Below are 9,268 nucleotides of genomic sequence, written 5' to 3' on the forward strand. Positions count from 1 at the left end.
ATAGATTCTTCAGATTTTTATTGCTCCTTAAATTAACCTTGATCATATTTTTGGTATTGGTATTACTTTATAGTTGTCAGATGTACAAGATACAGTGAAGTATGCCTTGCATACTGGTTTTACTATGTTTAATAATATAAAATTGCTGCTGAGTACCTCTTTTAAGCTTATTAGTAAACTAAACTGAGTAAGCAGATACGCACATGCTGAAGTTGGTGATAAAGGCTGTCGAGGGTAGGTCTATCTCGAAGAAGGCCTCCCTGGACGCATCAGCTCGATTTACCACTCGGCTAATTATCACATTGTGAGCAAACCGTGAGGTTACTTTGGAATCGATCTTCATGCTGTAGATTTCAAGTTCCCTCCGATGCTGAAGGAGATCAGAAGGTGGGGTGGGTGGTGGGGGTTAGGAGGGTGGGATGTGGGATGGAGAATGTTTCAGTGAGAACTACTGAGAAAAAAAAACTAGAAAGATCAGAAGTAAATCATTGCATTGTTATCAATGGAAACGTTAGAAGTAAAGAGCACCAGTCAAGATGAATCTAATGGATTGACAACCAATGATTATAGCAGCGGTAACATATAGAGGGGCAGATGCACTTTGCAATCAGCCCCTCAGCTTTACACTGGACATGACTGCTGCACAAATAACAAAATTATTTATTTGTGTGGGCTGGGTTGTGGAAAATGTTAACAGATAGGAGAGTTACTTTACTTCATTTTGATGATTTAATAATTTGCTCATGTTTTAAGATGTTGATAATTAAACTTTGAGTGATTTCATCTATTTGAAAATTCTGCAAACATTTAAAAATGATTCCAAAAATTTCAACTATGATGAGCTAGAACGTAGAATATCGAACAGGACAGCCCTTTGGCCTATGATGTTGTGCTGAACTAATTCAACCAATGTGTCCCGAGTAAACAGAATCAGAATCAGAATCAGGTTTATTATCACCGGCATGACATGAAATTTGTTAACTTAGCAGCAGCAGTTCAATGCAATACATAAAGTAGAAGGGAAATAAATAAATAAATAAATAGTTATCTATAAATCAGCAAATTTATAGATGGCTTTCGAGCTATGCCTGGCCACACAGTCATGTGTATATAGAGAGTAGAGCAGTGGGCTAAGCACACACCCCTGAGGAGTGCCAGTGTTGATTGTCAGCGAGGAGGATATGTTATCACCAATCTGCACAGACTGTGGTCTTCTGGTTAGGAAATCAAGGATCCTATTGAAGAAGGAGGTACAGAGGCCCTGGTTCTGTAACTTCTCAAACAGGATTGTGGGAATGATGGCATTAAATGCTGAGCTATAGTCGATGAACAGCGTCCTGACGTAAGTGTTTGTGTTGTTCAGGAGGTCTAAAGCCGTGTGAAGAGCCATTGGGATTGCATCTGCCATTGACCTATTGATCTAATCCTTCTTGCCCACACATTGGCTATATCCCTTCCTCCTCTGAATATTCATGTGCCTAAAATTCTCCTATGCTACCTGTCTGTACCACCATATTTTCCAGTGCATTCCAGGCTCCCACCACTCTATTTTTAAAAAGCTTGCTTTACAAATCACTGTTGTACCTTCTCCCTCTCACCTGAAATATTAGTAGTAGATATTTCAATCCTGTGTGAAGATATCAGCTGTCCATCTATGCCTCAGATAGTTTATAAACTTATCAAATCTCCCTTCAGATTCGAAAGAAAGCAGCCCATCTTGGCCAACCTCTCCCCAAAGCACAGATCCTCCAAACCAGACAATATCCTCAACACCATCTCCAAAGTCCCCACGTCCCTCCTATAATGAAGTGATCAGATATGAATGCAATCCTCTAAATGCAGTTGAACCAGAGTTTTATAAACCTCTGATATAACTTGTTGGTTCTTCAACTCAATGTCTCAACTAATGAAGACAAGCATGACACACACATCGTTTATTCCCATGTGGTCTCTTTTAGGGAGCGATGTATCTGGACCCTCAGATCCCTCTGTTGCTAATGCTACCAAGCCTCCTGTCAATAACGGTGTACAGAACGGAACCGGCCCTTTGAGCCACACCACCCAGCAACCCACCGAATCAACCTGAACCTAATCACAGGACAATTTACAATGACCAATTCACCTACTAACCGGTATGTTTTGGACTGTGGGAAGAACCTGGAGGAAACCCATGTGCACACGAAAAGGATTGTCCAAACTTGCTTACTAAGGACACCTGAATTGAACTCTGAATTGCAATGTTCCGAGCTGTAATAGTGTCACACTAACAACTGCACTACGGTGGCACCCTGTACAGGACTGTGCAAAAGTCTTAGGCACCCTAGATTTTTTATGTGGTTTCAGGTTGTATGGACTCCACGAGCCCTGCTCTCAACATCATTGAGTCTGTCTGGGATTACCTGGAGAAACAGAAGCAAAGGAGACAGACAAAGTCTGCAAAAGAATTCTGGCAAGTTATCCAGGATGCTTGGAACAACTTACCAGCTGATTTTCTTATAAAACTGCACAATAGTGCACAATTGTGTGTTGGTGCGTGGCCAAGTGGTTAAGGCGTCGGTTTAGTGATCTGAAGGTCGCTAGTTCGAGCCTTGGCTGAGGCAACGTGTTGTGTCCTTGAGCAAGGCACTTAACCACACATTGCTCTGTGACGACACCGGTGCCAAGCTGTATCAGCCCTAGTGCCCTTCCCTTGGACAACATTGGTGTCGTGGAGAGGGGAGACTTTCAGCATGGGCAACAGCCAGTCTTCCATACAACCTTGTAATGTTGTGAGTTGCCTGTGAAACATCGCTGTGTATCAGCAGCGCCATGTTGACTTTATCTGTTTGGTTCATCCTGCCTTCTGCATCAGGCACGAGCACACTGGGGCACTGTGGGTGATAGGTCCTGGTACCACTCTGGACAACCCTCCCCAACAACTTTATTATGAATGGTGACGGAGTTTGAATGGTATAAAATGATTAAAATAAATCCAATCAAATCATTATACAGAGAAAGAAGAGAACTGGAAGAAATATTATGACCCAGCATAATGAAATTGAATGGACATACTTAATGAAATAGATAATGTCAGAGAAATCAAACCTACTGTTCTGGGGTCCACTATGCTCCTCTTCTGTTCCCGGCCAAGAAAAGATTAACAAACATGTCAATATTACCATATACTTGCATTATGCACACAAGTTATACATAGAGGTAATTGGAATCAGTTACATCTCACAGAAAAGACATTTTTGTTTTTAGGAAGGTAAACAAAGCAGTGTACTGTCCTGTAAAGTTTTTGTTCCCCTGTTATAAAATAGATTGCACAGGTCTCCTCTTACTGATAGCTGGGAACTTGTGGCTGTAAAAAATACTTAAAATTATTGTTAAAACCTGCTGGTGACAGAAACTCCAGGAAAACACAAAAAAGACTGCAGATACTGGAAATCTGGAGCAAATCACAAGGTGCTGGGGCCACATCTATGGAGGGAAATAGGCAGTTAATACTTTGGGTCGAGACCCTTCTTCAGGGCTGGAATCAAGGGGGAGGGGAGAGATCCAGTATAAAAAGGTAGGAGGAAGGGGTGGAGTGAGAGCTGGTGGATGATGGGTAGATCCAGGTGCTGGGGTAATGGGAGGAGAGCCGTGTTTGCTGTTTGTCAGGTAAGGGAAAGGGAGAATAGAAAAGATGTAAGAAGCTGGGAAATGATAGGTGGAAGGGAGGAAGGGCTGAAGAAGATGGAATCTGATAGGAGAGGATAGTGGACCATGAGTAAAGAGAAGGCGGTGAGGTTGGTACTTGAAGGAGCAAATGTCTATCAACTGCACATTCTTCCGTATGGAACACATCCTCACCTCCTTCCTTTATTCCATGGTCCACTGCCCTCTCCTATCAGATTCCAGTTTCTTCAATCCTTTGCCACTTCTATTGCCCCAGTCTGTTACATCATTCCCACTTCCCCACCTTCAGCCTATCTTCCTCACTCACCTCAATCTAATAGGATTGCCATCATTTTTAACAAAATGAAAGAAATCAGGAAGGCTAAAGGAAGGAATGAAGTTGCTCTGGCAGATAAGGAGAGGGAGAATCCTAAGAGATTCTACAGGTATGTTAAGAACAAAAAGACAGCAAGAGATGAAGTTGGTCCTCCGGGAAACCAAAATGGTAATCCACGTCTGGAGCCAAAACGCATGGGGGAGATCTTAAAAAACTACTTTGCATGTGTAATTATTTAGGAGATGGTCACAGAGTCTATAGAAGTGAGGCAAAGGGGCATCAGGGCATCAACTTCATGGACCCTGTATGGATTACAGACAAGGAGGTGTTTGCTTCCCTGAGGTAGATCAGAATGGATAGATCCCCAGGGCCTGACAAGGAGTTCCCTCTGATCCTAAGGGAGGCAAATGTAGAAGTTGTTGGGGCCCAGGCCCCTCTGAACACCAACACACTTCAAATGAAAAATATTCTGCTTTTATGTTTTGTTTCAGAGATATTTAAATAATACTCAGTGATGGGAAGGTACCAGAGGATTGGAGGAGAGCCAATGTTGTTCTGCTGTTTGAAAAAGGCTCTAAACATAAACCAGGAAATTATAGGCCAATGAGTCTAACGTCAGTTGCGGGAAAGTTGTTGGAAGGTGTTCTGAGGGACTAGATATATACTGTAAGTATTTGGACAGACATGGACTGATTAGGGATGGTTTTGTGCATGGTACACCATGCCTTACCAAACATATAGAGATTTTTGAGGAAGTTACCAGGAAAGTGGATGAAGGTAAGGCAGTGGGTGTTGACTGCATGGAACTTAGTAAGGTATTCGACAATGTCCCGCAAGGGAGCTGGTCAAGAACTTCCGTCACCCAGCATTCAAGATAAGTTAGTAAATTGGATTAGACATTGTGAGAATGTGGGAGAAGACAGAGGATGGTAGTAGAGGGTTGCCTCTCTGACTGGAGGCCTCTGACTCCTGGTGGGCCATAGGGATCAGTGCTGGGTCCTTTGTTGTTTGTCATCTCTATAATTGATCTGGATGATAATGTGGTTAACTGGATCAGCAAATTTGCAGATGACACCAAGATTGGGGGTGTAGTGGATAGTAAGGAAGGCTATCATGGCTTGCAGGGGGATCTGCCCCAGCTGGAAAAGTGGGCTGAAAAATGGCCCATGGAATTTAATACAGACAAGTACAAGGTGTTGCACTTTGGTAGGACCAACCAGGGTAGGTCTTGCCTGGTGAACGGTAGGGCACTGAGGAATGTGGTAGAACAAAAGGATCTGGGAATACAGGACCATTATTTATTGAAAGTGGCGTCACAGGTAGATAGGGTCGTAAGAAAGCTTTTGGCACTTTGGCCTTCATACATCAAAGTATTGAGTACAGGAGATGGGATGCTATGTTGAAGATGTATAAGACATTGTTAAGGCCTAATTTAGAGTATTGTGTGCAGCTTTGGTCACCTACCTATAGGAAAGATGTAAATAAAGTTGAAAGGGAACAGAGAAAATTTACCAGCAAGTTGCCAGGCCTGGAGGACCTGAGTTATAAGGAAAGATTGGATAGGTTAGGACTGCATGGCTTAGAACATAGAAGATTGAGAGGAGATTTGATAGAGGTATACAAAATTATGAGGGGATAGATATGGTAAATATAAACAGGCTTTTTCCACTGAGGTTGGGTGGGACTATAACCAGAGTTCATGGGTTAAGGGTGAAAGGTGAGAAGCTTAAAGGGAACATGAGGGGAGACTTCTTCACACAGAGGGTTGCGAGAGTGTGGAATGAGCTGCCAGCACAAGTGGTGTTGTGAAGTTTGGATAGGTACATGGAATACAGGGGTATGGAGGGCTATGGTCCAGGTGCTGGACAATGAGACGAGGCAGTTTAAATGGTTTTAGCATGGACTAGATGGGCTGAAAGGCCTGTTTCTGTACTGTACTTCTCTATGATTCAAATGAGCAGTTTTTTTAACATTCCAGATTATCAGCTGATTTTAAATTCCTCACTCCATGTTGGAATTTGAACTCTGATCCCTAGTTTGTTTGTCTAGGCCCATGATACATCAGAGTCCTTGACTTGTTGACACTTCTGCAAAAAAATCAGTCACATCTCTTCAGTAATTAAAAAGAAGAAGACTGCAGAAACGAAGAATCTGAAATAAAAGTAGATAATTCTGGAACTAATTGAATCTCTAGATTATAATTTGGGTTTCTGGTACTATCCTTTAACATGCTATCATGTATGCTCCAGACCATCACCATAATTACATGTGTAGTATTGGAATTTTAATCTTTGATTCTTTACTGTAATAATCTTCCTGAACTGCTGATTGGTGCTGCCAATAGAACATAAACTCCAAAGCAAGAGATAAAACTTACATTGAATCGAAGCAGAACGTGACATTGAATCAAACAAGACAATGTACAGTGGCTATAATGTTATAAACTAAGACAAAGACTGGGAATTAGTTTACCCTTGCATGCAAATTCATTGTGAAAATATTATCTGTACTGAGGCCTTCCTTTATTGCAAGGCTTAATGTTTAGAAAATAATTTCAGCTGTCATGAGCAAAAAGTACAGTATGATTGTCTTTGTAAAAAAATTCAGCCGTTTGAAATCTATGATCAAGATTTAATCCTTTTCTATTTCTCTTGAGAACACATTGCACAGTGATTAAGTGAAAGAGAAATTTCACATGCACAGATTTACTGCTCTATAACTTAAGCATTCTTTGCGACAGCTTCAAAATATTTGACGAAGAATTTACATATTCAGTCTGAAAAAGAAACAGTTAAAATAATCATTCTTTGAATTAAGAAGAATATCAAGAGGTCATGGTATAAGTTGTAGATTACCTTATGATGGTCTACTTCTCTTATGATGAAATCAGAGGATATCAATACAGGAATTGAAATTAATAAAAAATAGGACAACATGGTCTTCATTTTGAACAATGCTCTGCTGAAAAGCAAGTCATAGATTTTATTCAGCACTCTGTTAATAAATAGCAGTAGCGTTGACATTTTTCTTACCGTTGCCAGGTAGTGATGTCCTGGCAGAATATGGTAAGGTAAACAACCTGTATTTTTAAAGCAAATACAGATGTTTTAGAAAACTTTTGCAATCTAAATAGTTTAAAGTACAATCTGTATATCAAGGCCAGTAATGAAGCATGATGGAATTAGTTACTTGGTTAATGAGTTTATAGGTCTCTCACTTTTGCCAGTAAAGTATTTAATAATAATATATTTAGTCCATTTTCTCATTACTGGATTTCCGGAGATTAGTTAAAAGAAAACTATACAATGCGGCTGCTCAGGACTTTCCTCTACCAAGGAGTGTGCATGACAAGATCTTCAATCCGTGCTGTTGAAGGGGAATGACAGCGGGAGAAGAGGCAGTGGACTCCATGAGCCAAGAGCTGCGGCCTCTGACCACGGCAGGTGGAAGATTGACCTGAGCTGAAACAGCTTCCAGAAGAGATGAACAGGGTGCCCATTAATATCTAAGTCACCAACAACCTGGCCGCTGATGCCCAGTTTTGGGTTACACCAGGACTACTTGGCTCCAGGCCCCTTCAAGTATAGAGCAAAAAGCTGGAGTCTGCAGATGACGTGAGAGTGACTGATTCTTATAAATATCAGCAAAACAAAAGATCCGGCCATTGAGTTGAGTCAATGGGGAGCAGTAAACATGCTCCTGTTTTCATTAATGGTGTTGAGAACTTCAAGTTCCTAGGAGTGAACATCACCAATAAACTGTCCTGGCCCAACTGTATAGATGTCATGGCCAAGAAAGTTCACCGACATATCTACCTCAGGAGGCTAAAGAATTGGACTTTTCTCCATCAACCCTTGCCGATGCTTATTGATGCACTGTAGAAAGAATGCTATCTGGTTGCATGAAGGCTTTGTCCAACAACTGCTCTTCCCACGGCTACCAGAAACTGCAGTCAGTGATGGACATAGCTCAGCACATCATGGAAACGATGGTGGCACAGTGGCGTAGTGGATAGCACAACGCTTTACAGTACTGGTGACACGGGAGTTTGTACCTTCTCCCCGTGACCCTGTAGGTTTCCTCCGGGTGCTCCAGTTCCTTCCACAGTCCAAAGATGTACCAATTGGTGGGTTAATTGGTCGTTGTAAATTCAACTGTGATTGGGCTAGGACGAAATTGGGGGATTGCTGGGTGGCATAGCTCAAAGGGCCAGAAGGGCCTATTCTGTGCCGTATCTCAATAAATAAATAAATAAATAAATAAAAGAAACCAGCCTCCCCTCCATAGACTCTGTCTATGCTTTTTGCAGCCTCAGTAAACCAGTCAGCATCATCAAAAACTCCGCCCATCCTGGACACTCCCTCTTCCCCCCCCCCACCCCCCCCCCCCCCTCCATCGGGCAGAAGATACAAAAGCTTGGAAGTATGTATGAACAGGCTAAGGTCAGCCTCTACCCTACTGACATGAAACTATTGCGTAATTCCCGAGGACAATAAATTGGACTTGACCTCACAATCAATGTAAGATGCAATAGAAGAAGATGACATCACGAACAACGCGACCAAGGGTGACATCCTTTAGACGGTTCACAAAACTATTTCTTTTATGTCTTCGTTTTCTTTCCAATGTAGTTTTGCTTCTGTTGGAGCCTGTGGTCTCCATTTTGGTGGTGTGTTTTCGGGCTGATTGAGCGATCTGGCATTTTGCTGTCTCTACGAGGGTTTCAGGAATTTTATATTCCATGAACTTTATATTTTGTGGTTTTTCCCTCGGTTTTCTTTTGTTGCTGTTTGCATGATTTGTTTTTTTTTGTGCATGCTGGGTGCTGGGTGGGATTTGATGTTTTTCTTTGGTTTTCTTAGTTTTGTGGCTGTCTCTGGGGAAGACAAATCTCAAGATTGTATACTGCATACATAGTTTGATAATAAATATACTTTGATAAACTTTGGTCTATAATTCCCTAGAACACTTTGGGTTTTCCTTAATCTATCCCACCAAGGCCTTCTCACGTCCCCTTCTAGTTCTCCTAAGTCCATTCATAAGCTCCTTCCTGGATGCCTTATAATTCTCAAGAGTCCTGTCTGATTCTTGCTTTTTACACCTTCATTATACTTCTTCCTCTTCTTTAGACGTTTGCTTTCACCTTTCTCTGCTCAATGGGACAAATCCATCCAGTGCAAGTGCTCTCTGAACAACCTCCATATATTTGTTTCTATAGATGATATGTATATATTATATATTTTTTTCCAATTTATGCTCCACAAGTTCCTGCAAAATGGTATTATACTT

The 9,268-nt window shown here is 41.6% G+C and overlaps 1 long non-coding RNA gene across 1 annotated transcript; it reads right to left on the reverse strand.

Moving 5' to 3' along the window:
• Positions 1 to 261: 261 nt before the first annotated feature.
• Positions 262 to 6,924, reverse strand: LOC140210895 (uncharacterized). The gene is made up of 3 exons (XR_011889325.1): positions 6,835 to 6,924; positions 3,089 to 3,115; positions 262 to 370 (listed from the first exon to the last, which is right to left on the reverse strand). It is a non-coding gene; the product is annotated as an uncharacterized lncRNA (long non-coding RNA).
• Positions 6,925 to 9,268: the final 2,344 nt, after the last annotated feature.

Source organism: Mobula birostris, chromosome 16, assembly GCF_030028105.1.
Source record: "Mobula birostris isolate sMobBir1 chromosome 16, sMobBir1.hap1, whole genome shotgun sequence".
Classification (NCBI taxonomy): Eukaryota; Metazoa; Chordata; class Chondrichthyes; order Myliobatiformes; family Myliobatidae; genus Mobula; species Mobula birostris.